This window comes from Pelobates fuscus, chromosome 2, assembly GCF_036172605.1.
Source record: "Pelobates fuscus isolate aPelFus1 chromosome 2, aPelFus1.pri, whole genome shotgun sequence".
Lineage (NCBI taxonomy): Eukaryota > Metazoa > Chordata > Amphibia > Anura > Pelobatidae > Pelobates > Pelobates fuscus.
The window spans coordinates 287,944,920-287,969,938 of NC_086318.1; the positions used below are offsets into that span (position 1 = coordinate 287,944,920).

The window sequence follows — 25,019 nt, forward strand, 5'->3', positions numbered from 1 at the left end:
ATGCAAAAAAGAAATAAACAAAAGCTTACGGCACCTGAGGTTCCTAGTTGGTCTCCCATACAAGTACTAACCAGGCCCGAGTCTGGATGGCTTCCGAGATCTGACGAGATCAGGCATTTTCAGACTGGTATGGCCGTAAGTGAAATTAAGAGAATGCGATCTCGCTAATGTTGGTAGAATATCAAACTCTGGTTGCGACAAATGACAAGACGCTTCTGGATAGGGAAAAAAGTGGTCTGATTATGACATCATAATGCAAAAAAGAAATAAACAAAAGCTTACGGCACCTGAGGTTCCTAGTTGGTCTCCCATACAAGTACTAACCTGGCCCGAGTCTGGATGGCTTCCGAGATCTGACGAGATCAGGCATTTTCAGACTGGTATGGCCGTAAATGAAATTAAGAGAATGCGATCTCGCTAATGTTGGTAGAATATCAAACTCTGATTGCGACAAAAGACAAGACGCTTCTGGATAGGGAAAAAAGTGGTCTGATTATGACATCATAATGCAAAAAAGAAATAAACAAAAGCTTACGGCACCTGAGGTTCCTAGTTGGTCTCCCATACAAGTACTAACCAGACCCGAGTCTGGATGGCTTCCGAGATCTGACGAAATAAGGCATTTACAGACTGGTATGGCCGTAAATGAAATTAAGAGAATGCGATCTCGCTAATGTTTGTAGAATATCAAACTCTGGTTGCGACAAAAGACAAGACGCTTCTGGATAGGGAAAAAAGTGGTCTGATTATGACATCATAATGCAAAAAAGAAATAAACAAAAGCTTACGGCACCTGAGGTTCCTAGTTGGTCTCCCATAGGGAAAAAAGTGGTCTGATTATGACATCATAATGCAAAAAAGAAATAAACAAAAGCTTGCGGCACCTGAGGTTCCTAGTTGGTCTCCCATACAAGTACTAACCAGGCCCGAGTCTGGATGGCTTCCGAGATCTGACGAGATCAGGCATTTTCAGACTGGTATGGCCGTAAGGGAAATTGAGAGAATGCGATCTCGCTAATGTTGGTAGAATATCAAACTCTGGTTGCGACAAAAGACAAGACGCTTCTGGATAGGGAAAAAAGTGGTCTGATTATGACATCATAATGCAAAAAAAAAATAAACAAAAGCTTACGGCACCTGAGGTTCCTAGTTGGTCTCCCATACAAGTACTAACCAGGCCCAAGTCTGGATGGCTTCCGAGATCTGATGAGATCAGGCATTTTCAGACTGGTATGGCCGTAAGTGAAACTAAGCGAATGCAATCTCGCTAATGTTGGTAGAATATCAAACTCTGGTTGCGACAAAAGACAAGACGCTTCTGGATAGGGAAAAAAGTGGTCTGATTATGACATCATAATGCAAAAAAAAAATAAACAAAAGCTTACGGCACCTGAGGTTCCTAGTTGGTCTCCCATAGGGAAAAAAGTGGTCTGATTATGACATCATAATGCAAAAAAGAAATAAACAAAAGCTTACGGCACCTGAGGTTCCTAGTTGGTCTCCCATACAAGTACTAACCAGGCCCGAGTCTGGATGGCTTCCGAGATCTGACGAGATCAGGCATTTTCAGACTGGTATGGCCGCAAGTGAAATTATGAGAATGCGATCTCGCTAATGTTGGTAGAATATCAAACTCTGGTTGCGACAAAAGACAAGACGCTTCTGGATATGGAAAAAAGTGGTCTGATTATGACATCATAATGCAAAAAAGAAATAAACAAAAGCTTACGGCACCTGAGGTTCCTAGTTGGTCTCCCATACAAGTACTAACCAGGCCCGAGTCTGGATGGCTTCCGAGATCTGGCATTTTCAGACTGGTATGGCCGTAATGAAATTAAGAGAACGCGATCTCGCTAATGTTGGTAGAATATCAAACTCTGGTTGCGACAAAAGACAAGACGCTTCTGGATAGGGAAAAAAGTGGTCTGATTATGACATCATAATGCAAAAAAGAAATAAACAAAAGCTTACGGCACCTGAGGTTCCTAGTTGGTCTCCCATACAAGTACTAACCAGACCCGAGTCTGGATGGCTTCCGAGATCTGACGAGATCAGGCATTTTCAGACTGGTATGGCCGTAAGTGAAATTAAGAGAATGCGATCTCGCTAATGTTGGTAGAATATCAAACTCTGGTTGCGACAAAAGACAAGACGCTTCTGGATAGGGAAAAAAGTGGTCTGATTATGACATCATAATGCAAAAAAGAAATAAACAAAAGCTTACGGCACCTGAGGTTCCTAGTTGGTCTCCCATACAAGTACTAACCAGGCCCGAGTCTGGATGGCTTCCGAGATCTGACGAGATCAGGCATTTTCAGACTGGTATGGCCGTAAGTGAAATTAAGAGAATGCGATCTCGCTAATGTTGGTAGAATATCAAACTCTGGTTGCGACAAATGACAAGACGCTTCTGGATAGGGAAAAAAGTGGTCTGATTATGACATCATAATGCAAAAAAGAAATAAACAAAAGCTTACGGCACCTGAGGTTCCTAGTTGGTCTCCCATACAAGTACTAACCTGGCCCGAGTCTGGATGGCTTCCGAGATCTGACGAGATCAGGCATTTTCAGACTGGTATGGCCGTAAATGAAATTAAGAGAATGCGATCTCGCTAATGTTGGTAGAATATCAAACTCTGGTTGCGACAAAAGACAAGACGCTTCTGGATAGGGAAAAAAGTGGTCTGATTATGACATCATAATGCAAAAAAGAAATAAACAAAAGCTTACGGCACCTGAGGTTCCTAGTTGGTCTCCCATACAAGTACTAACCAGACCCGAGTCTGGATGGCTTCCGAGATCTGACGAAATCAGGCATTTACAGACTGGTATGGCCGTAAATGAAATTAAGAGAATGCGATCTCGCTAATGTTTGTAGAATATCAAACTCTGGTTGCGACAAAAGACAAGACGCTTCTGGATAGGGAAAAAAGTTGTCTGACTATGACATCATAATGCAAAAAAGAAATAAACAAAAGCTTACGGCACCTGAGGTTCCTAGTTGGTCTCCCATACAAGTACTAACCAGACCCGAGTCTGGATGGCTTCCGAGATCTGACGAAATCAGGCATTTACAGACTGGTATGGCCGTAAATGAAATTAAGAGAATGCGATCTCGCTAATGTTGGTAGAATATCAAACTCTGGTTGCGACAAAAGACAAGACGCTTCTGGATAGGGAAAAAAGTGGTCTGATTATGACATCATAATGCAAAAAAGAAATAAACAAAAGCTTACGGCACCTGAGGTTCCTAGTTGGTCTCCCATACAAGTACTAACTAGGCCCAAGTCTAAATGGCTTCCGAGATCTGACAAGATCAGGCATTTTCAGACTGGTATGGCCGTAAGTGAAATTAAGAGAATGCGATCTCGCTAATGTTGGTAGAATATCAAACTCTGGTTGCGACAAAAGACAAGACGCTTCTGGATAGGGAAAAAAGTGGTCTGATTATGACATCATAATGCAAAAAAGAAATAAACAAAAGCTTACGGCACCTGAGGTTCCTAGTTAGTCTCCCATACAAGTACTAACCAGGCCCGAGTCTGGATGGATTCCGAGATCTGACGAGATCAGGCATTTTCAGACTGGTATGGCCGTAAGTGAAATTAAGAGAATGCGATCTCGCTAATGTTGGTAGAATATCAAACTCTGGTTGCGACAAAAGACAAGACGATTCTGGATAGGGAAAAAAGTGGTCTGATTATGACATCATAATGCAAAAAAGAAATAAACAAAAGCTTACGGCACCTGAGGTTCCTAGTTGGTCTCCCATAGGGAAAAAAGTGGTCTGATTATGACATCATAATGCAAAAAAGAAATAAACAAAAGCTTACGGCACCTGAGGTTCCTAGTTAGTCTCAAATACAAGTACTAACCAGGCCCGAGTCTGGATGGCTTCCAAGATCTGACGAGATCAGGCATTTTCAGACTAGTATGGCCGTAAGTGAAATTAAGAGAATGCGATCTCGCTAATGTTGGTAGAATATCAAACTCTGCTTGCGACAAAAGACAAGACGCTTCTGGAATATGAAAAAAGTGGTCTGATTATGACATCATAATGCAAAAAAGAAATAAACAAAAGCTTACGGCACCTGAGGTTCCTAGTTAGTCTCCCATAGGGAAAAAAGTGGTCTGATTATGACATCATAATGCAAAAAAGAAATAAACAAAAGCTTACGGCACCTGAGGTTCCTAGTTGGTCTCCCATAGGGAAAAAAGTGGTCTGATTATGACATCATAATGCAAAAAAGAAATAAACAAAAGCTTACGGCACCTGAGGTTCCTAGTTAGTCTCAAATACAAGTACTAACCAGGCCCGAGTCTAGATGGCTTCCAAGATCTGACGAGATCAGGCATTTTCAGACTAGTATGGCCGTAAGTGAAATTAAGAGAATGCGATCTCGCTAATGTTGGTAGAATATCAAACTCTGGTTGCGACAAAAGACAAGACGCTTCTGGAATATGAAAAAAGTGGTCTGATTATGACATCATAATGCAAAAAAGAAATAAACAAAAGCTTACGGCACCTGAGGTTCCTAGTTGGTCTCCCATAGGGAAAAAAGTGGTCTGATTATGACATCATAATGCAAAAAAGAAATAAACAAAAGCTTACGGCACCTGAGGTTCCTAGTTGGTCTCCCATAGGGAAAAAAGTGGTCTGATTATGACATCATAATGCAAAAAAGAAATAAACAAAAGCTTGCTGCACCTGAGGTTCCTAGTTGGTCTCCCATACAAGTACTAACCAGGCCTGAGTCTGGATGGCTTCCGAGATCTGACGAGATCAGGCATTTTCAGACTGGAATGGCCGTAAATGAAATTAAGAGAATGCGATCTCGCTAATGTTGGTAGAATATCAAACTCTGGTTGTGACAAAAGACAAGACGCTTCTGGATAGGGAAAAAAGTGGTCTGATTATGACATCATAATGCAAAAAAGAAATAAACAAAAGCTTACGGCACCTGAGGTTCCTAGATGGTCTCCCATACAAGTACTAACCAGGCCCGAGCCTGGATGGCTTCCGCGATCTGACGAGATCAGGCATTTTCAGACTGGTATGGCCGTAAGTGAAATTAAGAGAATGCGATCTCGTTAATGTTGGTAGAATATCAAACTCTGGTTGCGACAAAAGACAAGATGCTTCTGGATAGGGAAAAAAGTGGTCTGATTATGACATCATAATGCAAAAAAGAAATAAACAAAAGCTTACGGCACCTGAGGTTCCTAGTTGGTCTCCCATATAAGTACTAACCAGGCCCGAGTCTGGATGGCTTCCGAGATCTGACGAGATCAGGCATTTTCAGACTGGTATGGCCGTAAGGGAAATTAAGAGAATGCGATCTCGCTAATGTTGGTAGAATATCAAACTCTGGTTGCGACAAAAGACAAGACGCTTCTGGATAGGGAAAAAAGTGGTCTGATTATGACATCATAATGCAAAAAAGAAATAAACAAAAGCTTACGGCACCTGAGGTTCCTAGTTGGTCTCCCATAGGGAAAAAAGTGGTCTGATTATGACATCATAATGCAAAAAATAAATAAACAAAAGCTTACGGCACCTGAGGTTCCTAGTTGGTCTCCCATACAAGTACTAACCAGGCCCGAGTCTGGATGGCTTCCGAGATCTGACGAGATCAGGCATTTTCAGACTGGTATGGCCGTAATTGAAATTAAGAGAATGCGATCTCGTTAATGTTGGCAGAATATCAAACTCTGGTTGCGACAAAAGACAAGACGCTTCTGGATAGGGAAAAAAGTGGTCTGATTATGACATCATAATGCAAAAAAGAAATAAACAAAAGCTTACGGCACCTGAGGTTCCTAGTTGGTCTCCCATAGGGAAAAAAGTGGTCTGATTATGACATCATAATGCAAAAAAGAAATAAACAAAAGCTTACGGCACCTGAGGTTCCTAGTTGGTCTCTCATACAAGTACTAACCAGGCCCGAGTCTGGATCGATTCCGAGATCTGACGAGATCAGGCATTTTCAGACTGGTATGGCCGTAAGTGAAATTAAGAGAATGCGATCTCGTTAATGTTGGTAGAATATCAAACTCTGGTTGCGACAAAAGACAAGATGCTTCTGGATAGGGAAAAAAGTGGTCTGATTATGACATCATAATGCAAAAAAGAAATAAACAAAAGCTTACGGCACCTGAGGTTCCTAGATGGTCTCCCATACAAGTACTAACCAGGCCCGAGTCTGGATGGCTTCCGCGATCTGACGAGATCAGGCATTTTCAGACTAGTATGGTCGTAAGTGAAATTAAGAGAATGCGATCTCGCTAATGTTGGTAGAATATCAAACTCTGGTTGCGACAAAAGACAAGACGCTTCTGGATAGGGAAAAAAGTGGTCTGATTATGACATCATAATGCAAAAAAGAAATAAACAAAAGCTTACGGCACCTGAGGTTCCTAATTGGTCTCCCATACAAGTACTAACCAGGCCCGAGTCTGGATGGCTTCCGAGATCTGACGAGATCAGGCATTTTCAGAATGGTATGGCCGTAAGTGAAATTAAGAGAATGCGATCTCGCTAATGTTGGTAGAATATCAAACTCTGGTTGCGACAAAAGACAAGACGCTTCTGGATAGGGAAAAAAGTGGTCTGATTATGACATCATAATGCAAAAAAGAAATAAACAAAAGCTTACGGCACCTGAGGTTCCTAGTTGGTCTCCCATAGGGAAAAAAGTGGTCTGATTATGACATCATAATGCAAAAAAGAAATAAACAAAAGCATACGGCACCTGAGGTTCCTAAGTGGTCTCCCATACAAGTACTAACCAGGCCCGAGTCTGGATGGCTTCCGAGATCTGACGAGATCAGGCATTTTCAGAATGGTATGGCCGTAAATGAAATTAAGAGAATGCGATCTCGCTAATGTTGGTAGAATATCAAACTCTGGTTGCGACAAAAGACAAGACGCTTCTGGATAGGGAAAAAAGTGGTCTGATTATGACATCATAATGCAAAAAAGAAATAAACAAAAGCTTACGGCACCTGAGGTTCCTAGTTGGTCTCCCATAGGGAAAAAAGTGGTCTGATTATGACATCATAATGCAAAAAAGAAATAAACAAAAGCTTACCGCACCTGAGGTTCTTAGTTGGTCTCCCATACAAGTACTAACCAGGCCCAAGTCTGGATGGCTTCCGAGATCTGACGAGATCAGGCATTTTCAGACTGGTATGGCCGTAAATGAAATTAAGAGAATGCGATCTCGTTAATGTTGGTAGAATATCAAACTCTGGTTGCGACAAAAGACAAGATGCTTCTGGATAGGGAAAAAAGTGGTCTGATTATGACATCATAATGCAAAAAAGAAATAAACAAAAGCTTACGGCACCTGAGGTTCCTAGTTGGTCTCCCATACAAGTACTAACCAGGCCCGAGTCTGGATGGCTTCCGAGATCTGACAAGATCAGGCATTTTCAGACTGGTATGGCCTTAAGTGAAATTAAGAGAATGCGTTCTCGCTAATGTTGGTAGAATATCAAACTCTGGTTGCAACAAAAGACAAGACGCTTCTGGATAGGGAAAAAAGTGGTCTGATTATGACATCATAATGCAAAAAAGAAATAAACAAAAGCTTACGGCACCTGAGGTTCCTAGTTGGCCTCCCATAGGGAAAAAAGTGGTCTGATTATGACATCATAATGCAAAAAAGAAATAAACAAAAGTTTACGGCACCGGAGGTTCCTAGTTGGTCTCCCATACAAGTACTAACCAGGCCCGAGTCTGGATGGCTTCCGAGATCTGACGAGATCAGGCATTTTCAGACTGGTATGGCCGTAAGTGAAATTAAGAGAATGCGATCTCGTTAATGTTGGTAGAATATCAAACTCTGGTTGCGACAAAAGACAAGATGCTTCTGGATAGGGAAAAAAGTGGTCTGATTATGACATCATAATGCAAAAAAGAAATAAACAAAAGCTTACGGCACCTGAGGTTCCTAGTTGGTCTCCCATACAAGTACTAACCAGGCCCGAGTCTGGATGGCTTCCGAGATCTGACGAGATCAGGCATTTTCAGACTGGTATGGCCGTAAGTGAAATTAAGAGAATGCGATCTCGTTAATGTTGGTAGAATATCAAACTCTGGTTGCGACAAAAGACAAGATGCTTCTGGATAGGGAAAAAAGTGGTCTGATTATGACATCATAATGCAAAAAAGAAATAAACAAAAGCTTACGGCACCTGAGGTTCCTAGTTGGTCTCCCATACAAGTACTAACCAGGCCCGAGTCTGGATGGCTTCCGACATCTGACGAGATCAGGCATTTTCAGACTGGTATGGCCGTAAGTGAAATTAAGAGAATGCGATCTCGCTAATGTTGGTAGAATATCAAACTCTGGTTGCGACACAAGACAAGACGCTTCTGGATAGGGAAAAAAGTGGTCTGATTATGACATCATAATGCAAAAAAGAAATAAACAAAAGCTTACGGCACCTGAGGTTCCTAGTTGGTCTCCCATACAAGTACTAACCAGGCCCGAGTCTGGATGGCTTCCGAGATCTGACATTTTAAGAATGGTATGGCCGTAAGTGAAATTAAGAGTATGCGATCTCGCTAATGTTGGTAGAATATCAAACTCTGGTTGCGACAAAAGACAAGAAGCTTCTGGATAGGGAAAAAAGTGGTCTGATTATGACATCATAATGCAAAAAAGAAATAAACAAAAGCTTACGGCACCTGAGGTTTCTAGTTGGTCTCCCATACAAGTACTAACCAGGCCCGAGTCTGGATGGCTTCCGGGATCTGGCATTTTCAGACTGGCATGGCCGTAAGTGAAATTAAGAGAATGCGATCTCGCTAATGTTGGTAGAATATCAAACTCTGGTTGCGACAAAAGACAAGACGCTTCTGGATAAGGAAAAAAGTGGTCTGATTATGACATCATAATGCAAAAAAGAAATAAACAAAAGCTTACAGCACCTGAGGTTCCTAGTTGGTCTCCCATACAAGTAATAACCAGGCCCGAGTCTGGATGGCTTCCGAGATCTGACGAGATCAGGCATTTTCAGACTGGTATGGCCGTAAGTGAAATTAAGAGAATGCGATCTCGCTAATGTTGGTAGAATATCAAACTCTGGTTGCGACAAAAGACAAGACGCTTCTGGATAGGGAAAAAAGTGGTCTGATTATGACATCATAATGCAAAAAAGAAATAAACAAAAGCTTACGGCACCTGAGGTTCCTAGTTGGTCTCCCATACAAGTACTAACCAGACCCGAGTCTGGATGGCTTCCGAGATCTGACGAGATCAGGCATTTTCAGACTGGTATGGCCGTAAATGAAATTAAGAGAATGCGATCTCGCTAATGTTGGTAGAATATCAAACTCTGGTTGCGACAAAAGACAAGACGCTTCTGGATAGGGAAAAAAGTGGTCTGATTATGACATCACAATGCAAAAAAGAAATAAACAAAAGCTTACGGCACCTGAGGTTACTAGTTGGTCTCCCATACAAGTACTAACCAGGCCCGAGTCTGGATGACTTCCGAGATCTGATGAGATCAGGCATTTTCAGACTGGTATGGCCGTAAGTGAAATTAAGAGAATGCGATCTCGCTAATGTTGGTAGAATATCAAACTCTGGTTGCGACAAAAGACAAGACGCTTCTGGATAGGGAAAAAAGTGGTCTGATTATGACATCATAATGCAAAAAAGAAATAAACAAAAGCTTACGGCACCTGAGGTTCCTAGTTGGTCTCCCATAGGGAAAAAAGTGGTCTGATTATGACATCATAATGCAAAAAAGAAATAAACAAAAGCTTACCGCACCTGAAGTTCTTAGTTGGTCTCCCATACAAGTACTAACCAGGCCCAAGTCTGGATGGCTTCTGAGATCTGACGAGATCAGGCATTTTCAGACTGGTATGGCCGTAAATGAAATTAAGAGAATGCGATCTCGTTAATGTTGGTAGAATATCAAACTCTGGTTGCGACAAAAGACAAGATGCTTCTGGATAGGGAAAAAAGTGGTCTGATTATGACATCATAATGCAAAAAAGAAATAAACAAAAGCTTACGGCACCTGAGGTTCCTAGTTGGTCTCCCATACAAGTACTAACCAGGCCCGAGTCTGGATGGCTTCCGAGATCTGACAAGATCAGGCATTTTCAGACTGGTATGGCCTTAAGTGAAATTAAGAGAATGCGTTCTCGCTAATGTTGGTAGAATATCAAACTCTGGTTGCAACAAAAGACAAGACGCTTCTGGATAGGGAAAAAAGTGGTCTGATTATGACATCATAAAGCAAAAAAGAAATAAACAAAAGCTTACGGCACCTGAGGTTCCTAGTTGGCCTCCCATAGGGAAAAAAGTGGTCTGATTATGACATCATAATGCAAAAAAGAAATAAACAAAAGTTTACGGCACCTGAGGTTCCTAGTTGGTCTCCCATACAAGTACTAACCAGGCCCGAGTCTGGATGGCTTCCAAGATCTGACGAGATCAGGCATTTTCAGACTGGTATGGCCACAAGTGAAATTAAGAGAATGCGATCTCGCTAATGTTGGTAGAATATCAAACTCTGGTTGCGACAAAAGACAAGATGCTTCTGGATAGGGAAAAAAGTGGTCTGATTATGACATCATAATGCAAAAAAGAAATAAACAAAAGCTTACGGCACCTGAGGTTCCTAGTTGGTCTCCCATACAAGTACTAACCAGGCCCGAGTCTGGATGGCTTCCGACATCTGGCATTTTCAGACTGGTATGGCCGTAAGTGAAATTAAGAGAATGCGATCTCGCTAATGTTGGTAGAATATCAAACTCTGGTTGCGACACAAGACAAGACGCTTCTGGATAGGGAAAAAAGTGGTCTGATTATGACATCATAATGCAAAAAAGAAATAAACAAAAGCTTACGGCACCTGAGGTTCCTAGTTGGTCTCCCATAGGGAAAAAAGTGGTCTGATTATGACATCATAATGCAAAAAAGAAATAAACAAAAGCTTACGGCACCTGAGGTTCCTAGTTGGTCTCCCATACAAGTACTAACCAGGCCCGAGTCTGGATGGCTTCCGACATCTGGCATTTTCAGACTGGTATGGCCGTAAGTGAAATTAAGAGAATGCGATCTCGCTAATGTTGGTAGAATATCAAACTCTGGTTGCGACACAAGACAAGACGCTTCTGGATAGGGAAAAAAGTGGTCTGATTATGACATCATAATGCAAAAAAGAAATAAACAAAAGCTTACGGCACCTGAGGTTCCTAGTTGGTCTCCCATACAAGTACTAACCAGGCCCGAGTCTGGATGGCTTCCGAGATCTGACATTTTAAGACTGGTATGGCCGTAAGTGAAATTAAGAGTATGCGATCTCGCTAATGTTGGTAGAATATCAAACTCTGGTTGCGACAAAAGACAAGAAGCTTCTGGATAGGGAAAAAAGTGGTCTGATTATGACATCATAATGCAAAAAAGAAATAAACAAAAGCTTACGGCACCTGAGGTTTCTAGTTGGTCTCCCATACAAGTACTAACCAGGCCCGAGTCTGGATGGCTTCCGAGATCTGGCATTTTCAGACTGGCATGGCCGTAAGTGAAATTAAGAGAATGCGATCTCGCTAATGTTGGTAGAATATCAAACTCTGGTTGCGACAAAAGACAAGACGCTTCTGGATAGGGAAAAAAGTGGTCTGATTATGACATCATAATGCAAAAAAGAAATAAACAAAAGCTTACGGCACCTGAGGTTCCTAGTTGGTCTCCCATACAAGTAATAACCAGGCCCGAGTCTGGATGGCTTCCGAGATCTGACGAGATCAGGCATTTTCAGACTGGTATAGCCGTAAGTGAAATTAAGAGAATGCGATCTCGCTAATGTTGGTAGAATATCAAACTCTGGTTGCGACAAAAGACAAGACGCTTCTGGATAGGGAAAAAAGTGGTCTGATTATGACATCATAATTCAAAAAAGAAATAAACAAAAGCTTACGGCACCTGAGGTTCCTAGTTGGTCTCCCATACAAGTACTAACCAGACCCGAGACTGGATGGCTTCCGAGATCTGACGAGATCAGGCATTTTCAGACTGGTATGGCCGTAAGTGAAATTAAGAGAATGCGATCTCGCTAATGTTGGTAGAATATCAAACTCTGGTTGCGACAAAAGACAAGACGCTTCTGGATAGGGAAAAAAGTGGTCTGATTATGACATCATAATGCAAAAAAGAAATAAACAAAAGCTTACGGCACCTGAGGTTACTAGTTGGTCTCCCATACAAGTACTAACCAGGCCCGAGTCTGGATGACTTCCGAGATCTGATGTGATCAGGCATTTTCAGACTGGTATGGCCGTAAGTGAAATTAAGAGAATGCGATCTCGCTAATGTTGGTAGAATATCAAACTCTGGTTGCGACAAAAGACAAGACGCTTCTGGATAGGGAAAAAAGTGGTCTGATTATGACATCATAATGCAAAAAAGAAATAAACAAAAGCTTACGGCACCTGAGGTTCCTAGTTGGTCTCCCATACAAGAACTAACCAGGCCCGAGTCTGGATGGCTTCCGAGATCTGGCATTTTCAGACTGGTATGGCCGTAAGTGAAATTAAGAGAATGCGATCTCGCTAATGTTGGTAGAATATCAAACTCTGGTTGCGACAAAAGACAAGACGCTTCTGGATAGGGAAAAAAGTGGTCTGATTATGACATCATAATGCAAAAAAGAAATAAACAAAAGCTTACGGCACCTGAGGTTCCTAGTTGGTCTCCCATACAAGTAATAACCAGGCCCGAGTCTGGATGGCTTCCGAGATCTGACATTTTCAGACTAGTATGGCCGTAAGTGAAATTAAGAGAATGCGATCTCGCTAATGTTGGTAGAATATCAAACTCTGGTTGCGACAAAAGACAAGACGCTTCTGGATAGGGAAAAAAGTGGTCTGATTATGACATCATAATGCAAAAAAAAAATAAACAAAAGCTTACGGCACCTGAGGTTCCTAGTTGGTCTCCCATACAAATACTAACCAGGCCCGAGTCTGGATGGCTTCCGAGATCTGACGAGATTAGGCATTTTCAGACTGGTATGGCTGTAAGTGAAATTAAGAGAATGCGATCTCGCTAATGTTGGTAGAATATCAAACTCTGGTTGCGACAAAAGACAAGACGCTTCTGGATAGGGAAAAAAGTGGTCTGATTATGACATCATAATGCAAAAAAGAAATAAACAAAAGCTGACGGCACCTGAGGTTCCTAGTTGGTCTCCCATACAAGTACTAACCAGGCCCGAGTCTGGATGGCTTTCGAGATCTGACGAGATCAGGCATTTTCAGACTGGTATGGCCGTAAGTGAAATTAAGAGAATGCGATCTCGCTAATGTTGGTAGAATATCAAACTCTGGTTGCGACAAAAGACAAGACGCTTCTGGATAGGGAAATAAGTGGTCTGATTATGACATCATAATGCAAAAAAGAAATAAACAAAAGCTTACGGCACCTGAGGTTCCTAGTTGGTCTCCCATAGGGAAAAAAGTGGTCTGATTATGACATCATAATGCAAAAAAGAAATAAACAAAAGCTTACGGCACCTGAGGTTCCTAGTTGGTCTCCCATACAAGTACTAACCATGCCCGAGTCTGGATGGCTTCCGAGATCTGACGAGATCAGGCATTTTCAGACTGGTATGGCCGTAAGGGAAGTTAAGAGAATGCGATCTCGCTAATGTTGGTAGAATATCAAACTCTGGTTGCGACAAAAGACAAGACGCTTCTGGATAGGGAAATAAGTGGTCTGATTATGACATCATAATGCAAAAAAGAAATAAACAAAAGCTTACGGCACCTGAGGTTCCTAGTTGGTCTCCCATACAAGTACTAACCAGACCCGTGTCTGGATGGCTTCCGACATCTGACGAGATCAGGCATTTTCAGACTGGTATGGCCGCAAGTGAAATTAAGGGAATGCGATCTCGCTAATGTTGGTAGAATATCAAACTCTGGTTGCGACAAAAGACAAGACGCTTCTGGATCGGGAAAAAAGTGGTCTGATTATGACATCATAATGCAAAAAAGAAATAAACAAAAGCTTACGGCACCTGAGGTTCCTAGTTGGTCTCCCATACAAGTACTAACCAGGCCCGAGTCTGGATGGCTTCCAAGATCTGATGAGATCAGGCATTTTCAGACTGGTATGGCCGTAAGTGAAATTAAGAGAATGCGATCTCGCTAATGTTGGTAGAATATCAAACTCTGGTTGCGACAAAAGACAAGACGCTTCTGGATAGGGAAAAAAGTGGTCTGATTATGACATCATAATGCAAAAAAGAAATAAACAAAAGCTTACGGCACCTGAGGTTCCTAGTTGACTCCCATACAAGTACTAACCAGGCCCGAGTCTGGATGGCTTCCGAGATCTGACGAGATCAGGCATTTTCAGACTGGTATGGCCGTAAGTGAAATTAAGAGAATGCGATCTCGCTAATGTTGGTAGAATATCAAACTCTGGTTGCGACAAAAGACAAGACGCTTCTGGATAGGGAAAAAAGTGGTCTGATTATGACATCATAATGCAAAAAAGAAATAAACAAAAGCTTACGGCACCTGAGGTTCCTAGTTGGTCTCCCATACATGTACTAGCCAGGCCCGAGTCTGGATGGCTTCCGAGATCTGACGAGATCAGGCATTTTCAGACTGATATGGCCGTAAGTGAAATTAAGAGAATGCGATCTCGCTAATGTTGGTAGAATATCAAACTCTGGTTGCGACAAAAGACAAGACGCTTCTGCATAGGGAAAAAAGTGGGCTGATTATGACATCATAATGCAAAAAAGAAATAAACAAAAGCTTACGGCACCTGAGGTTCCTAGTTGGTCTCAAATACAAGTACTAACCAGGCCCGAGTCTGGATGGCTTCCGAGATCTGACGAGATCAGGCATTTTTAGACTGGTATGGCCGTAAGGGAAATTAAGAGAATGCGATCTCGCTAATGTTGGTATAATATCAAACTCTGGTTGCGACAAAAGACAAGACGCTTCTGGATAGGGAAAAAAGTGGTCTGATTATGACATCATAATGCAAAAAAGAAATAAACAAAAGCTTACGGCACCTGAGGTTCCTAGTTGGTCTCCCATAGGGAAAAAAGTGGTCTGATTATGACATCATAATGCAAAAAAGAAATAAACTAAAGCTTACGGCACCTGAGGTTCCTAGTTGGTCTCCCATACAAGTACTAACCAGGCCCGAGTCTGGATGGCTTCCGAGATCTGACGAGATCAGGCATTTTCAGACTGGTATGGCCGTAAGTGAAATTAAGAGAATGCGATCTCGCTAATGTTGGTAGAATATCAAACTCTGGTTGCGACAAAAGACAAGACGCTTCTGGATAGGGAAAAAAGTGGTCTGATTATGACATCATAATGCAAAAAAGAAATAAACAAAAGCTTACGGCACCTGAGGTTCCTAGTTGGTCTCCCATACAAGTACTAACCAGGCCCGAGTCTGGATGGCTTCCGAGATCTGATGAGATCAGGCATTTTCAGGCTGGTATGGCCGTAAGTGAAATTAAGGGAATGCGATCTCGCTAATGTTGGTAGAATATAAAAATCTGGTTGCGACAAAAGACAAGACGCTTCTGGATAGGGAAAAAGTGGTCTGATTATGACATCATAATGCAAAAAAGAAATAAACAAAAGCTTACGGCCCCTGAGGTTCCTAGTTGGTCTCCCATACAAGTACTAACCAGACCCAAGTCTGGATGGCTTCCGAGATCTGGCATTTTCAGACTGGTATGGCCGTAAGTGAAATTAAGAGAATGCGATCTCACTAATGTTGGTAGAATATCAAACTCTGGTTGCGACAAAAGACAAGACGCTTCTGGATAGGGAAAAAAGTGGTCTGATTATGACATCATAATGCAAAAAAGAAATAAACAAAAGCTTACGGCACCTGAGGTTCCTAGTTGGTCTCCCATAGGGAAAAAAGTGGTCTGATTATGACATCATAATGCAAAAAAGAAATAAACAAAAGCTTACGGCACCTGAGGTTCCTAGTTGGTCTCCCATACAAGTACTAACCAGGCCCGAGTCTGGATGGCTTCCGAGATCTGACGAGATCAGGCATTTTCAGACTGGTATGGCCGTAAGTGAAATTAAGAGAATGCGATCTCGCTAATGTTGGTAGAATATCAAACTCTGGTTGCGACAAAAGACAAGATGCTTCTGGATAGGGAAAAAAGTGGTCTGATTATGACATCATAATGCAAAAAAGAAATAAACAAAAGCTTACGGCACCTGAGGTTCCTAGTTGGTCTCCCATACAAGTACTAACCAGGCCCGAGTCTGGATGGCTTCCAAGATCTGATGAGATCAGGCATTTTCAGACTGGTATGGCCGTAAGTGAAATTAAGAGAATGCGATCTCGCTAATGTTGGTAGAATATCAAACTCTGGTTGCGACAAAAGACAAGACGCTTCTGGATAGGGAAAAAAGTGGTCTGATTATGACATCATAATGCAAAAAAGAAATAAACAAAAGCTTACGGCACCTGAGGTTCCTAGTTGGTCTCCCATACAAGTACTAACCAGGCCCGAGTCTGGATGGCTTCCGAGATCTGACGAGATCAGGCATTTTCAGACTGGTATGGCCATAAGTGAAATTAAGAGAATGCGATCTCGCTAATGTTGGTAGAATATCAAACTCTGGTTGCGATAAAAGACAAGACGCTTCTGGATAGGGAAAAAAGTGGTCTGATTATGACATCATAATGCAAAAAAGAAATAAACAAAAGCTTACGGCACCTGAGGTTCCTAGTTGACTCCCATACAAGTACTAACCAGGCCCGAGTCTGGATGGCTTCCGAGATCTGACGAGATCAGGCATTTTCAGACTGGTATGGCCGTAAGTGAAATTAAGAGAATGCGATCTCGCTAATGTTGGTAGAATATCAAACTCTGGTTGCGACAAAAGACAAGACGCTTCTGGATAGGGAAAAAAGTGGTCTGATTATGACATCATAATGCAAAAAAGAAATAAACAAAAGCTTAAGGCACCTTAGGTTCCTAGTTGGTCTCCCATACAAGTACTAACCAGGCCCGAGTCTGAATGGCTTCCGAGATCTGACGAGATCAGGCATTTTCAGACTGGTATGGCCGTAAGTGAAATTCAAGAATGCGATCTCGCTAATGTTGGTAGAATATCAAACTCTGGTTGCGACAAAAGACAAGCCGCTTCTGCATAGGGAAAAAAGTGGTCTGATTATGACATCATAATGCAAAAAATAAATAAACAAAAGCTTACGGCACCTGAGGTTCCTAGTTGGTCTCAAATACAAGTACTAACCAAGCCCGAGTCTGGATGGCTTCCGAGATCTGACGAGATCAGGCATTTTTAGACTGGTATGGCCGTAAGGGAAATTAAAAGAATGCGATCCCGCTAATGTTGGTAGAATATCAAACTCTGGTTGCGACAAAAGACAAGACGCTTCTGGATAGGGAAAAAAGTGGTCTGATTATGACATCATAATGCAAAAAAGAAATAAAGAAAAGCTTACGGCACCTGAGGTTCCTAGTTGGTCTCCCATAGGGAAAAAAGTGGTCTGATTATGACATCATAATGCAAAAAAGAAATAAACTAAAGCTTACGGCACCTGAGGTTCCTAGTTGGTCTCCCATACAAGTACTAACCAGGCCCGAGTCTGGATGGCTTCCGAGATCTGGCATTTTCAGACTGGTATGGCCGTAAGTGAAATTAAGAGAATGCGATCTCGCTAATGTTGGTAGAATATCAAACTCTGGTTGCGACAAAAGACAAGACGCTTCTGGATAGGGAAAAGAGTGGTCTGATTATGACATCATAATGCAAAAAAGAAATAAACAAAAGCTTACGGCACCTGAGTTTCCTAGTTGGTCTCCCATACAAGTACTAACCAGGCCCGAGTCTGGATGGCTTCCGAGATTTGACGAAATCAGGCATTTTATGACTGGTATGGCCGTAAGTGAAATTAAGAGAATGCGATCTCGCTAATGTTGGTAGAATATCAAACTCTGGTTGCGACAAAAGACAAGACGCTTCTGGATAGGGAAAAAAGTGGTCTGATTATGACATCATAATGCAAAAAAGAAATAAACAAAAGCTTACGGCACCTGAGGTTCCTAGTTGGTCTCCTATACAAGTACTAACCAGACCCGAGTCTGGATGGCTTCCGAGATCTGACGAGATCAGGCATTTTCAGACTGGTATGGCCGTAAGTGAAATTAAGAGAATGCGATCTCGCTAATGTTGGTAGAATATCAAACTCTGGTTGCGACAAAAGACAAGACGCTTCTGGATAGGGAAAAAAGTGGTCTGATTATGACATCATAATGCAAAAAAGAAATAAACAAAAGCTTACGGCACCTGAGGTTCCTAGTTGGTCTCCCATACAAGTACTAACCAGACCCGAGTCTGGATGGCTTCCGAGATCTGACGAGATCATGCATTTTCAGACTGGTATGGCCGTAAGTGAAATTAAGAGAATGCGATCTCGCTAATGTTGGTAGAATATCAAACTCTGGTTGCAACAAAAGACAAGACGCTTCTGGATAGGGAAAAAAGTGGTCTGATTATGACATCATAATGCAAAAAAGAAATAAACAAAAGCTTACGGCACCTGAGGTTCCTAGTTGGTCTCCCATAGGGAAAAAAGTGGTCTGATTATGACATCATAATGCAAAAAAGAAATAAACTAAAGCTTACGGCACCTGAGGTTCCTAGTTGGTCTCCCATACAAGTACTAACCAGGCCCGAGTCTGGATGGCTTCCGAGATCTGGCATTTTCAGACTGGTATGGCCGTAAGTGAAATTAAAAGAATGCGATCTCGCTAATGTTGGTAGAATATCAAACTCTGGTTGCGACAAAAGACAAGACGCTTCTGGATAGGGAAAAGAGTGGTCTGATTATGACATCATAATGCAAAAAAGAAATAAACAAAAGCTTACGGCACCTGAGTTTCCTAGTTGGTCTCCCATACAAGTACTAACCAGGCCCGAGTCTGGATGGCTTCCGAGATTTGACGAGATCAGGCATTTTATGACTGGTATGGCCGTAAGTGAAATTAAGAGAATGCGATCTCGCTAATGTTGGTAGAATATCAAACTCTGGTTGCGACAAAAGACAAGACGCTTCTGGATAGGGAAAAAAGTGGTCTGATTATGACATCATAATGCAAAAAAGAAATAAACAAAAGCTTACGGCACCTGAGGTTCCTAGATGGTCTCCCATACAAGTACTAACCAGACCCGAGTCTGGATGGCTTCCGAGATCTGACGAGATCAGGCATTTTCAGACTGGTATGGCCGTAAGTGAAATTAAGAGAATGCGATCTCGCTAATGTTGGTAGAATATCAAACTCTGGTTGCGACAAAAGACAAGACGCTTCTGGATAGGGAAAAAAGTGGTCTGATTATGACATCATAATGCAAAAAAGAAATAAACAAAAGCTTACGGCACCTGAGGTTCCTAGTTGGTCTCCCATACAAGTACTAACCAGACCCGAGTCTGGATGGCTTCCGAGATCTGACGAGATCATGCATTTTCAGACTGGTATGGCCATAAGTGAAATTAGGAGAATGCGATCTCGCTAATGTTGGTAGAATATCAAACTCTGGTTGCGACAAAAGACAAGACGCTTCTGGATAGGGAAAAAAGTGGTCTGATTATGACATCATAATGCAAAAAAGAAATAAGCAAAAGCTTACGGCACCTGAGGTTCCTAGTTGGTCTCCCATACAAGTACTAACCAGGCCCGAGTCTGGATGGCTTCCGAGATCTGACGAGATCAGGCATTTTCAGACTGGTATGGCCGTAAGTAAAATTGGAGAATGCGATCTCGCTAATGTTGGTAGAATATCAAACTCTGGTTGCGACAAAAGACAAGCCGCTTCTGCATAGGGAAAAAAGTGGTCTGATTATGACATCATAATGCAAAAAATAAATAAACAAAAGCTTACGGCACCTGAGGTTCCTAGTTGGTCTCAAATACAAGTACTAACCAGGCCCGAGTCTGGATGGCTTCCGAGATCTGACGAGATCAGGCATTTTTAGACTGGTATGGCCGTAAGGGAAATTAAGAGAATGCGATCCCGCTAATGTTGGTAGAATATCAAACTCTGGTTGCGACAAAAGACAAGACGCTTCTGGATAGGGAAAAAAGTGGTCTGATTATGACATCATAATGCAAAAAAGAAATAAACAAAAGCTTACGGCACCTGAGGTTCCTAGTTGGTCTCCCATAGGGAAAAAAGTGGTCTGATTATGACATCATAATGCAAAAAAGAAATAAACTAAAGCTTACGGCACCTGAAGTTCCTAGTTGGTCTCCCATACAAGTACTAACCAGACCCGAGTCTGGATGGCTTCCGAGATCTGACGAGATCAGGCATTTTCAGACTGGTATGGCCGTAAGTGAAATTAAGAGAATGCGATCTCGCTAATGTTGGTAGAATATCAAACTCTGGTTGCGACAAAAGACAAGACGCTTCTGGATAGGGAAAAAAGTGGTCTGATTATGACATCATAATGCAAAAAAGAAATAAACAAAAGCTTACGGCACCTGAGGTTCCTAGTTGGTCTCCCATACAAGTACTAACCAGACCCGAGTCTGGATGGCTTCCGAGATCTGACGAGATCATGCATTTTCAGACTGGTATGGCCGTAAGTGAAATTAAGAGAATGCGATCTCGCTAATGTTGGTAGAATATCAAACTCTGGTTGCAACAAAAGACAAGACGCTTCTGGATAGGGAAAAAAGTGGTCTGATCATGACATCATAATGCAAAAAAGAAATAAACAAAAGCTTACGGCACCTGAGGTTCCTAGTTGGTCTCCCATAGGGAAAAAAGTGGTCTGATTATGACATCATAATGCAAAAAAGAAATAAACAAAAGCTTACGGCACCTGAGGTTCCTAGTTGGTCTCCCATACAAGTACTAACCAGGCCCGAGTCTGGATGGCTTCCGATATCTGACGAGATCAGGCATTTTCAGACTGGTATGGCCGTAAGTGAAATTGGAGAATGCGATCTCGCTAATGTTGGTAGAATATCAAACTCTGGTTGCGACAAAAGACAAGCCGCTTCTGCATAGGGAAAAAAGTGGTCTGATTATGACATCATAATGCAAAAAAGAAATAAACAAAAGCTTACGGCACCTGAGGTTCCTAGTTGGTCTCAAATACAAGTACTAACCAGGCCCGAGTCTGGATGGCTTCCGAGATCTGACGAGATCAGGCATTTTTAGACTGGTATGGCCATAAGGGAAATTAAGAGAATGCGATCCCGCTAATGTTGGTAGAATATCAAACTCTGGTTGCGACAAAAGACAAGACGCTTCTAAATAGGGAAAAAAGTGGTCTGATTATGACATCATAATGCAAAAAAGAAATAAACAAAAGCTTACGGCACCTGAGGTTCCTAGTTGGTCTCCCATAGGGAAAAAAGTGGTCTGATTATGACATCATAATGCAAAAAAGAAATAAACAAAAGCTTACGGCACCTGAGGTTCCTAGTTGGTCTCCCATACAAGTACTAACCAGGCCCGAGTCTGGATGGCTTCCGAGATTTGACAAGATCAGGCATTTTATGACTGGTATGGCCGTAAGTGAAATTAAGAGAATGCGATCTCGCTAATGTTGGTAGAATATCAAACTCTGGTTGCGACAAAAGACAAGACGCTTCTGGATAGGGAAAAAAGTGGTCTGATTATGACATCATAATGCAAAAAAGAAATAAACAAAAGCTTACGGCACCTGAGGTTCCTAGTTGGTCTCCCATACAAGTACTAACCAGACCCGAGTCTGGATGGCTTCCGAGATCTGACGAGACCAGGCATTTTCAGACTGGTATGGCCGTAAGTGAAATTAAGAGAATGCGATCTCGCTAATGTTGGTAGAATATCAAACTCTGGTTGCGACAAAAGACAAGACGCTTCTGGATAGGGAAAAAAGTGGTCTGATTATGACATCATAATGCAAAAAAGAAATAAACAAAAGCTTACGGCACCTGAGGTTCCTAGTTGGTCTCCCATACAAGTACTAACCAGACCCGAGTCTGGATGGCTTTCGAGATCTGACGAGATCATGCATTTTCAGACTGGTATGTCCGTAAGTGAAATTAAGAGAATGCGATCTCGCTAATGTTGGTAGAATATCAAACTCTGGTTGCAACAAAAGACAAGACGCTTCTGGATAGGGAAAAAAGTGGTCTGATTATGACATCATAATGCAAAAAAGAAATAAACAAAAGCTTACGGCACCTGAGGTTCCTAGTTGGTCTCCCATACAAGTACTAACCAGGCCCGAGTCTGGATGACTTCCGAGATCTGATGAGATCAGGCATTTTCAGACTGGTACGGCCGTAAGTGAAATTAAGAGAATGCGATCTCGCTAATGTTGGTAGAATATCAAACTCTGGTTGCGACAAAAGACAAGACGCTTCTGGATAGGGAAAAAAGTGGTCTGATTATGACATCATAATGCAAAAAAGAAATAAACAAAAGCTTACGGCACCTGAGGTTCCTAGTTGGTCTCCCATACAAGTACTAACCAGGCCCAAGTCTGGATGGCTTCCGAGATCTGACGAGATCAGGCATTTTCAGACTGGTATGGCCGTAAGTGAAATTAAGAGAATGCGATCTCGCTAATGTTGGTAGAATATCAAACTCTGGTTGCGACAAAAGACAAGACGCTTCTGGATAGGGAAAAAAGTGGTCTGATTATGACATCATAATGCAAAAAAGAAATAAACAAAAGCTTACGGCACCTGAGGTTCCTAGTTGGTCTCCCATACAAGTACTAACCAGGCCCGAGTCTGGATGACTTCCGAGATCTGATGAGATCAGGCATTTTCAGACTGGTACGGCCGTAAGTGAAATTAAGAGAATGCGATCTCGCTAATGTTGGTAGAATATCAAACTCTGGTTGCGACAAAAGACAAGACGCTTCTGGATAGGGAAAAAAGTGGTCTGATTATGACATCATAATGCAAAAAAGAAATAAACAAAAGCTTACGGCACCTGAGGTTCCTAGTTGGTCTCCCATACAAGTACTAACCAGGCCCAAGTCTGGATGGCTTCCGAGATCTGACGAGATCAGGCATTTTCAGACTGGTATGGCCGTAAGTGAAATTAAGAGAATGCGATCTCGCTAATGTTGGTAGAATATCAAACTCTGGTTGCGACAAAAGACAAGACGCTTCTGGATAGGGAAAAAAGTGGTCTGATTATGACATCATAATGCAAAAAATAAATAAACAAAAGCTTACGGCACCTGAGGTTCCTAGTTGGTCTCCCATACAAGTACTAACCAGACCCGAGTCTGGATGGCTTCCGAGATCTGACGAGATCAGGCATTTTCAGACTGGTATGGCCGTAAGTGAAATTAAGAGAATGCGATCTCGCCAATGTTGGTAGAATATCAAACTCTGGTTGCGACAAAAGACAAGACGCTTCTGGATAGGGAAAAAAGTGGTCTGATTATGACATCATAATGCAAAAAAGAAATAAACAAAAGCTTACGGCACCTGAGGTACCTAGTTGGTCTCCCATACAAGTACTAACCAGGCCCGAGTCTGGATGGCTTCCGAGATCTGATGAGATCAGGCATTTTCAGACTGGTATGGCCGTAAGTGAAATTAAGAGAATGCGATCTCGCTAATGTTGGTAGAATATCAAACTCTGGTTGCGACAAAAGACAAGGCGCTTCTGGATAGGGAAAAAAGTGGTCTGATTATGACATCATAATGCAAAAAAGAAATAAACAAAAGCTTACGGCACCTGAGGTTCCTAGTTGGTCTCCCATACAAGTACTAACCAGGCCCGAGTCTGGATGGCTTCCGAGATCTGACGAGATCAGGCATTTTCAGACTGGTATGGCCATAAGTGAAATTAAGAGAATGCGATCTCGCTAATGTTGGTAGAATATCAAACTCTGGTTGCGATAAAAGACAAGACGCTTCTGGATAGGGAAAAAAGTGGTCTGATTATGACATCATAATGCAAAAAAGAAATAAACAAAAGCTTACGGCACCTGAGGTTCCTAGTTGACTCCCATACAAGTACTAACCAGGCCCGAGTCTGGATGGCTTCCGAGATCTGACGAGATCAGGCATTTTCAGACTGGTATGGCCGTAAGTGAAATTAAGAGAATGCGATCTCGCTAATGTTGGTAGAATATCAAACTCTGGTTGCGACAAAAGACAAGACGCTTCTGGATAGGGAAAAAAGTGGTCTGATTATGACATCATAATGCAAAAAAGAAATAAACAAAAGCTTACGGCACCTGAGGTTCCTAGTTGGTCTCCCATACAAGTACTAACCAGGCCCGAGTCTGGATGGCTTCCGAGATCTGACGAGATCAGGCATTTTCAGACTGGTATGGCCGTAAGTGAAATTGGAGAATGCGATCTCGCTAATGTTGGTAGAATATCAAACTCTGGTTGCGACAAAAGACAAGCCGCTTCTGCATAGGGAAAAAAGTGGTCTGATTATGACATCATAATGCAAAAAATAAATAAACAAAAGCTTACGGCACCTGAGGTTCCTAGTTGGTCTCAAATACAAGTACTAACCAGGCCCGAGTCTGGATGGCATCCGAGATCTGACGAGATCAGGCATTTTTAGACTGGTATGGCCGTAAGGGAAATTAAGAGAATGCGATCCCGCTAATGTTGGTAGAATATCAAACTCTGGTTGCGACAAAAGACAAGACGCTTCTAAATAGGGAAAAAAGTGGTCTGATTATGACATCATAATGCAAAAAAGAAATAAACAAAAGCTTACGGCACCTGAGGTTCCTAGTTGGTCTCCCATAGGGAAAAAAGTGGTCTGATTATGACATCATAATGCAAAAAAGAAATAAACAAAAGCTTACGGCACCTGAGGTTCCTAGTTGGTCTCCCATACAAGTACTAACCAGGCCCGAGTCTGGATGGCTTCCGAGATTTGACAAGATCAGGCATTTTATGACTGGTATGGCCGTAAGTGAAATTAAGAGAATGCGATCTCGCTAATGTTGGTAGAATATCAAACTCTGGTT

General features: G+C 42.0%; 73 pseudogenes; all 73 read right to left on the bottom strand.

The window, feature by feature from the left end:
* Nucleotides 1-22: 22 nt before the first annotated feature.
* LOC134594006 (5S ribosomal RNA) lies at nt 23-141 on the bottom strand (annotated as a pseudogene).
* A 134-nt stretch (nt 142-275) lies between these two features.
* Nucleotides 276-394, bottom strand: LOC134594506 (5S ribosomal RNA; annotated as a pseudogene).
* Nucleotides 395-528: 134 nt separating this feature from the next.
* On the bottom strand, nt 529-647 carry LOC134589175 (5S ribosomal RNA; annotated as a pseudogene).
* A 225-nt stretch (nt 648-872) lies between these two features.
* Nucleotides 873-991, bottom strand: LOC134597024 (5S ribosomal RNA; annotated as a pseudogene).
* Nucleotides 992-1,125: 134 nt separating this feature from the next.
* On the bottom strand, nt 1,126-1,244 carry LOC134594282 (5S ribosomal RNA; annotated as a pseudogene).
* Nucleotides 1,245-1,469: 225 nt separating this feature from the next.
* LOC134595052 (5S ribosomal RNA) lies at nt 1,470-1,588 on the bottom strand (annotated as a pseudogene).
* Nucleotides 1,589-1,964: 376 nt separating this feature from the next.
* On the bottom strand, nt 1,965-2,083 carry LOC134595894 (5S ribosomal RNA; annotated as a pseudogene).
* Nucleotides 2,084-2,217: 134 nt separating this feature from the next.
* LOC134594007 (5S ribosomal RNA) lies at nt 2,218-2,336 on the bottom strand (annotated as a pseudogene).
* A 134-nt stretch (nt 2,337-2,470) lies between these two features.
* LOC134594508 (5S ribosomal RNA) lies at nt 2,471-2,589 on the bottom strand (annotated as a pseudogene).
* A 134-nt stretch (nt 2,590-2,723) lies between these two features.
* Nucleotides 2,724-2,842, bottom strand: LOC134587942 (5S ribosomal RNA; annotated as a pseudogene).
* A 134-nt stretch (nt 2,843-2,976) lies between these two features.
* LOC134587943 (5S ribosomal RNA) lies at nt 2,977-3,095 on the bottom strand (annotated as a pseudogene).
* Nucleotides 3,096-3,229: 134 nt separating this feature from the next.
* On the bottom strand, nt 3,230-3,348 carry LOC134588083 (5S ribosomal RNA; annotated as a pseudogene).
* A 134-nt stretch (nt 3,349-3,482) lies between these two features.
* LOC134597230 (5S ribosomal RNA) lies at nt 3,483-3,601 on the bottom strand (annotated as a pseudogene).
* A 1,348-nt stretch (nt 3,602-4,949) lies between these two features.
* On the bottom strand, nt 4,950-5,068 carry LOC134597153 (5S ribosomal RNA; annotated as a pseudogene).
* A 134-nt stretch (nt 5,069-5,202) lies between these two features.
* On the bottom strand, nt 5,203-5,321 carry LOC134595230 (5S ribosomal RNA; annotated as a pseudogene).
* Nucleotides 5,322-5,546: 225 nt separating this feature from the next.
* On the bottom strand, nt 5,547-5,665 carry LOC134595701 (5S ribosomal RNA; annotated as a pseudogene).
* A 225-nt stretch (nt 5,666-5,890) lies between these two features.
* LOC134598045 (5S ribosomal RNA) lies at nt 5,891-6,009 on the bottom strand (annotated as a pseudogene).
* A 134-nt stretch (nt 6,010-6,143) lies between these two features.
* Nucleotides 6,144-6,262, bottom strand: LOC134588438 (5S ribosomal RNA; annotated as a pseudogene).
* A 134-nt stretch (nt 6,263-6,396) lies between these two features.
* On the bottom strand, nt 6,397-6,515 carry LOC134597594 (5S ribosomal RNA; annotated as a pseudogene).
* Nucleotides 6,516-6,740: 225 nt separating this feature from the next.
* On the bottom strand, nt 6,741-6,859 carry LOC134587754 (5S ribosomal RNA; annotated as a pseudogene).
* A 225-nt stretch (nt 6,860-7,084) lies between these two features.
* Nucleotides 7,085-7,203, bottom strand: LOC134597516 (5S ribosomal RNA; annotated as a pseudogene).
* A 134-nt stretch (nt 7,204-7,337) lies between these two features.
* Nucleotides 7,338-7,456, bottom strand: LOC134588200 (5S ribosomal RNA; annotated as a pseudogene).
* Nucleotides 7,457-7,681: 225 nt separating this feature from the next.
* Nucleotides 7,682-7,800, bottom strand: LOC134596523 (5S ribosomal RNA; annotated as a pseudogene).
* Nucleotides 7,801-7,934: 134 nt separating this feature from the next.
* LOC134594008 (5S ribosomal RNA) lies at nt 7,935-8,053 on the bottom strand (annotated as a pseudogene).
* A 134-nt stretch (nt 8,054-8,187) lies between these two features.
* Nucleotides 8,188-8,306, bottom strand: LOC134597202 (5S ribosomal RNA; annotated as a pseudogene).
* Nucleotides 8,307-8,926: 620 nt separating this feature from the next.
* Nucleotides 8,927-9,045, bottom strand: LOC134597178 (5S ribosomal RNA; annotated as a pseudogene).
* Nucleotides 9,046-9,179: 134 nt separating this feature from the next.
* Nucleotides 9,180-9,298, bottom strand: LOC134596921 (5S ribosomal RNA; annotated as a pseudogene).
* Nucleotides 9,299-9,432: 134 nt separating this feature from the next.
* LOC134595605 (5S ribosomal RNA) lies at nt 9,433-9,551 on the bottom strand (annotated as a pseudogene).
* Nucleotides 9,552-9,776: 225 nt separating this feature from the next.
* On the bottom strand, nt 9,777-9,895 carry LOC134596137 (5S ribosomal RNA; annotated as a pseudogene).
* A 134-nt stretch (nt 9,896-10,029) lies between these two features.
* On the bottom strand, nt 10,030-10,148 carry LOC134588201 (5S ribosomal RNA; annotated as a pseudogene).
* A 225-nt stretch (nt 10,149-10,373) lies between these two features.
* LOC134588325 (5S ribosomal RNA) lies at nt 10,374-10,492 on the bottom strand (annotated as a pseudogene).
* A 1,197-nt stretch (nt 10,493-11,689) lies between these two features.
* Nucleotides 11,690-11,808, bottom strand: LOC134597661 (5S ribosomal RNA; annotated as a pseudogene).
* A 134-nt stretch (nt 11,809-11,942) lies between these two features.
* LOC134597180 (5S ribosomal RNA) lies at nt 11,943-12,061 on the bottom strand (annotated as a pseudogene).
* Nucleotides 12,062-12,195: 134 nt separating this feature from the next.
* Nucleotides 12,196-12,314, bottom strand: LOC134596489 (5S ribosomal RNA; annotated as a pseudogene).
* A 620-nt stretch (nt 12,315-12,934) lies between these two features.
* Nucleotides 12,935-13,053, bottom strand: LOC134588927 (5S ribosomal RNA; annotated as a pseudogene).
* Nucleotides 13,054-13,187: 134 nt separating this feature from the next.
* LOC134597641 (5S ribosomal RNA) lies at nt 13,188-13,306 on the bottom strand (annotated as a pseudogene).
* Nucleotides 13,307-13,531: 225 nt separating this feature from the next.
* On the bottom strand, nt 13,532-13,650 carry LOC134597467 (5S ribosomal RNA; annotated as a pseudogene).
* Nucleotides 13,651-13,784: 134 nt separating this feature from the next.
* Nucleotides 13,785-13,903, bottom strand: LOC134588821 (5S ribosomal RNA; annotated as a pseudogene).
* Nucleotides 13,904-14,037: 134 nt separating this feature from the next.
* Nucleotides 14,038-14,156, bottom strand: LOC134595225 (5S ribosomal RNA; annotated as a pseudogene).
* Nucleotides 14,157-14,290: 134 nt separating this feature from the next.
* Nucleotides 14,291-14,408, bottom strand: LOC134588359 (5S ribosomal RNA; annotated as a pseudogene).
* Nucleotides 14,409-14,542: 134 nt separating this feature from the next.
* On the bottom strand, nt 14,543-14,661 carry LOC134598242 (5S ribosomal RNA; annotated as a pseudogene).
* A 134-nt stretch (nt 14,662-14,795) lies between these two features.
* On the bottom strand, nt 14,796-14,914 carry LOC134589377 (5S ribosomal RNA; annotated as a pseudogene).
* A 225-nt stretch (nt 14,915-15,139) lies between these two features.
* Nucleotides 15,140-15,258, bottom strand: LOC134594009 (5S ribosomal RNA; annotated as a pseudogene).
* A 134-nt stretch (nt 15,259-15,392) lies between these two features.
* On the bottom strand, nt 15,393-15,511 carry LOC134595054 (5S ribosomal RNA; annotated as a pseudogene).
* A 467-nt stretch (nt 15,512-15,978) lies between these two features.
* LOC134594010 (5S ribosomal RNA) lies at nt 15,979-16,097 on the bottom strand (annotated as a pseudogene).
* Nucleotides 16,098-16,231: 134 nt separating this feature from the next.
* Nucleotides 16,232-16,350, bottom strand: LOC134595226 (5S ribosomal RNA; annotated as a pseudogene).
* A 134-nt stretch (nt 16,351-16,484) lies between these two features.
* On the bottom strand, nt 16,485-16,603 carry LOC134594897 (5S ribosomal RNA; annotated as a pseudogene).
* A 134-nt stretch (nt 16,604-16,737) lies between these two features.
* On the bottom strand, nt 16,738-16,855 carry LOC134588361 (5S ribosomal RNA; annotated as a pseudogene).
* Nucleotides 16,856-16,989: 134 nt separating this feature from the next.
* Nucleotides 16,990-17,108, bottom strand: LOC134588504 (5S ribosomal RNA; annotated as a pseudogene).
* A 720-nt stretch (nt 17,109-17,828) lies between these two features.
* Nucleotides 17,829-17,947, bottom strand: LOC134587905 (5S ribosomal RNA; annotated as a pseudogene).
* A 134-nt stretch (nt 17,948-18,081) lies between these two features.
* On the bottom strand, nt 18,082-18,200 carry LOC134598119 (5S ribosomal RNA; annotated as a pseudogene).
* A 134-nt stretch (nt 18,201-18,334) lies between these two features.
* On the bottom strand, nt 18,335-18,453 carry LOC134598243 (5S ribosomal RNA; annotated as a pseudogene).
* Nucleotides 18,454-18,921: 468 nt separating this feature from the next.
* On the bottom strand, nt 18,922-19,040 carry LOC134588518 (5S ribosomal RNA; annotated as a pseudogene).
* Nucleotides 19,041-19,174: 134 nt separating this feature from the next.
* Nucleotides 19,175-19,293, bottom strand: LOC134595178 (5S ribosomal RNA; annotated as a pseudogene).
* Nucleotides 19,294-19,427: 134 nt separating this feature from the next.
* On the bottom strand, nt 19,428-19,546 carry LOC134588092 (5S ribosomal RNA; annotated as a pseudogene).
* A 134-nt stretch (nt 19,547-19,680) lies between these two features.
* LOC134594012 (5S ribosomal RNA) lies at nt 19,681-19,799 on the bottom strand (annotated as a pseudogene).
* Nucleotides 19,800-19,932: 133 nt separating this feature from the next.
* LOC134589379 (5S ribosomal RNA) lies at nt 19,933-20,051 on the bottom strand (annotated as a pseudogene).
* A 225-nt stretch (nt 20,052-20,276) lies between these two features.
* On the bottom strand, nt 20,277-20,395 carry LOC134595511 (5S ribosomal RNA; annotated as a pseudogene).
* A 134-nt stretch (nt 20,396-20,529) lies between these two features.
* LOC134598244 (5S ribosomal RNA) lies at nt 20,530-20,648 on the bottom strand (annotated as a pseudogene).
* Nucleotides 20,649-20,873: 225 nt separating this feature from the next.
* LOC134596569 (5S ribosomal RNA) lies at nt 20,874-20,992 on the bottom strand (annotated as a pseudogene).
* A 477-nt stretch (nt 20,993-21,469) lies between these two features.
* Nucleotides 21,470-21,588, bottom strand: LOC134589139 (5S ribosomal RNA; annotated as a pseudogene).
* A 134-nt stretch (nt 21,589-21,722) lies between these two features.
* On the bottom strand, nt 21,723-21,841 carry LOC134597571 (5S ribosomal RNA; annotated as a pseudogene).
* A 134-nt stretch (nt 21,842-21,975) lies between these two features.
* Nucleotides 21,976-22,094, bottom strand: LOC134588820 (5S ribosomal RNA; annotated as a pseudogene).
* A 134-nt stretch (nt 22,095-22,228) lies between these two features.
* LOC134594259 (5S ribosomal RNA) lies at nt 22,229-22,347 on the bottom strand (annotated as a pseudogene).
* Nucleotides 22,348-22,481: 134 nt separating this feature from the next.
* Nucleotides 22,482-22,600, bottom strand: LOC134587880 (5S ribosomal RNA; annotated as a pseudogene).
* Nucleotides 22,601-22,734: 134 nt separating this feature from the next.
* On the bottom strand, nt 22,735-22,853 carry LOC134594260 (5S ribosomal RNA; annotated as a pseudogene).
* Nucleotides 22,854-22,987: 134 nt separating this feature from the next.
* LOC134587892 (5S ribosomal RNA) lies at nt 22,988-23,106 on the bottom strand (annotated as a pseudogene).
* A 134-nt stretch (nt 23,107-23,240) lies between these two features.
* Nucleotides 23,241-23,359, bottom strand: LOC134595896 (5S ribosomal RNA; annotated as a pseudogene).
* Nucleotides 23,360-23,493: 134 nt separating this feature from the next.
* On the bottom strand, nt 23,494-23,612 carry LOC134595651 (5S ribosomal RNA; annotated as a pseudogene).
* Nucleotides 23,613-23,746: 134 nt separating this feature from the next.
* LOC134594898 (5S ribosomal RNA) lies at nt 23,747-23,865 on the bottom strand (annotated as a pseudogene).
* Nucleotides 23,866-23,999: 134 nt separating this feature from the next.
* Nucleotides 24,000-24,117, bottom strand: LOC134588362 (5S ribosomal RNA; annotated as a pseudogene).
* A 134-nt stretch (nt 24,118-24,251) lies between these two features.
* On the bottom strand, nt 24,252-24,370 carry LOC134594013 (5S ribosomal RNA; annotated as a pseudogene).
* A 477-nt stretch (nt 24,371-24,847) lies between these two features.
* On the bottom strand, nt 24,848-24,966 carry LOC134589140 (5S ribosomal RNA; annotated as a pseudogene).
* Between the last annotated feature and the right edge of the window lie 53 nt (nt 24,967-25,019).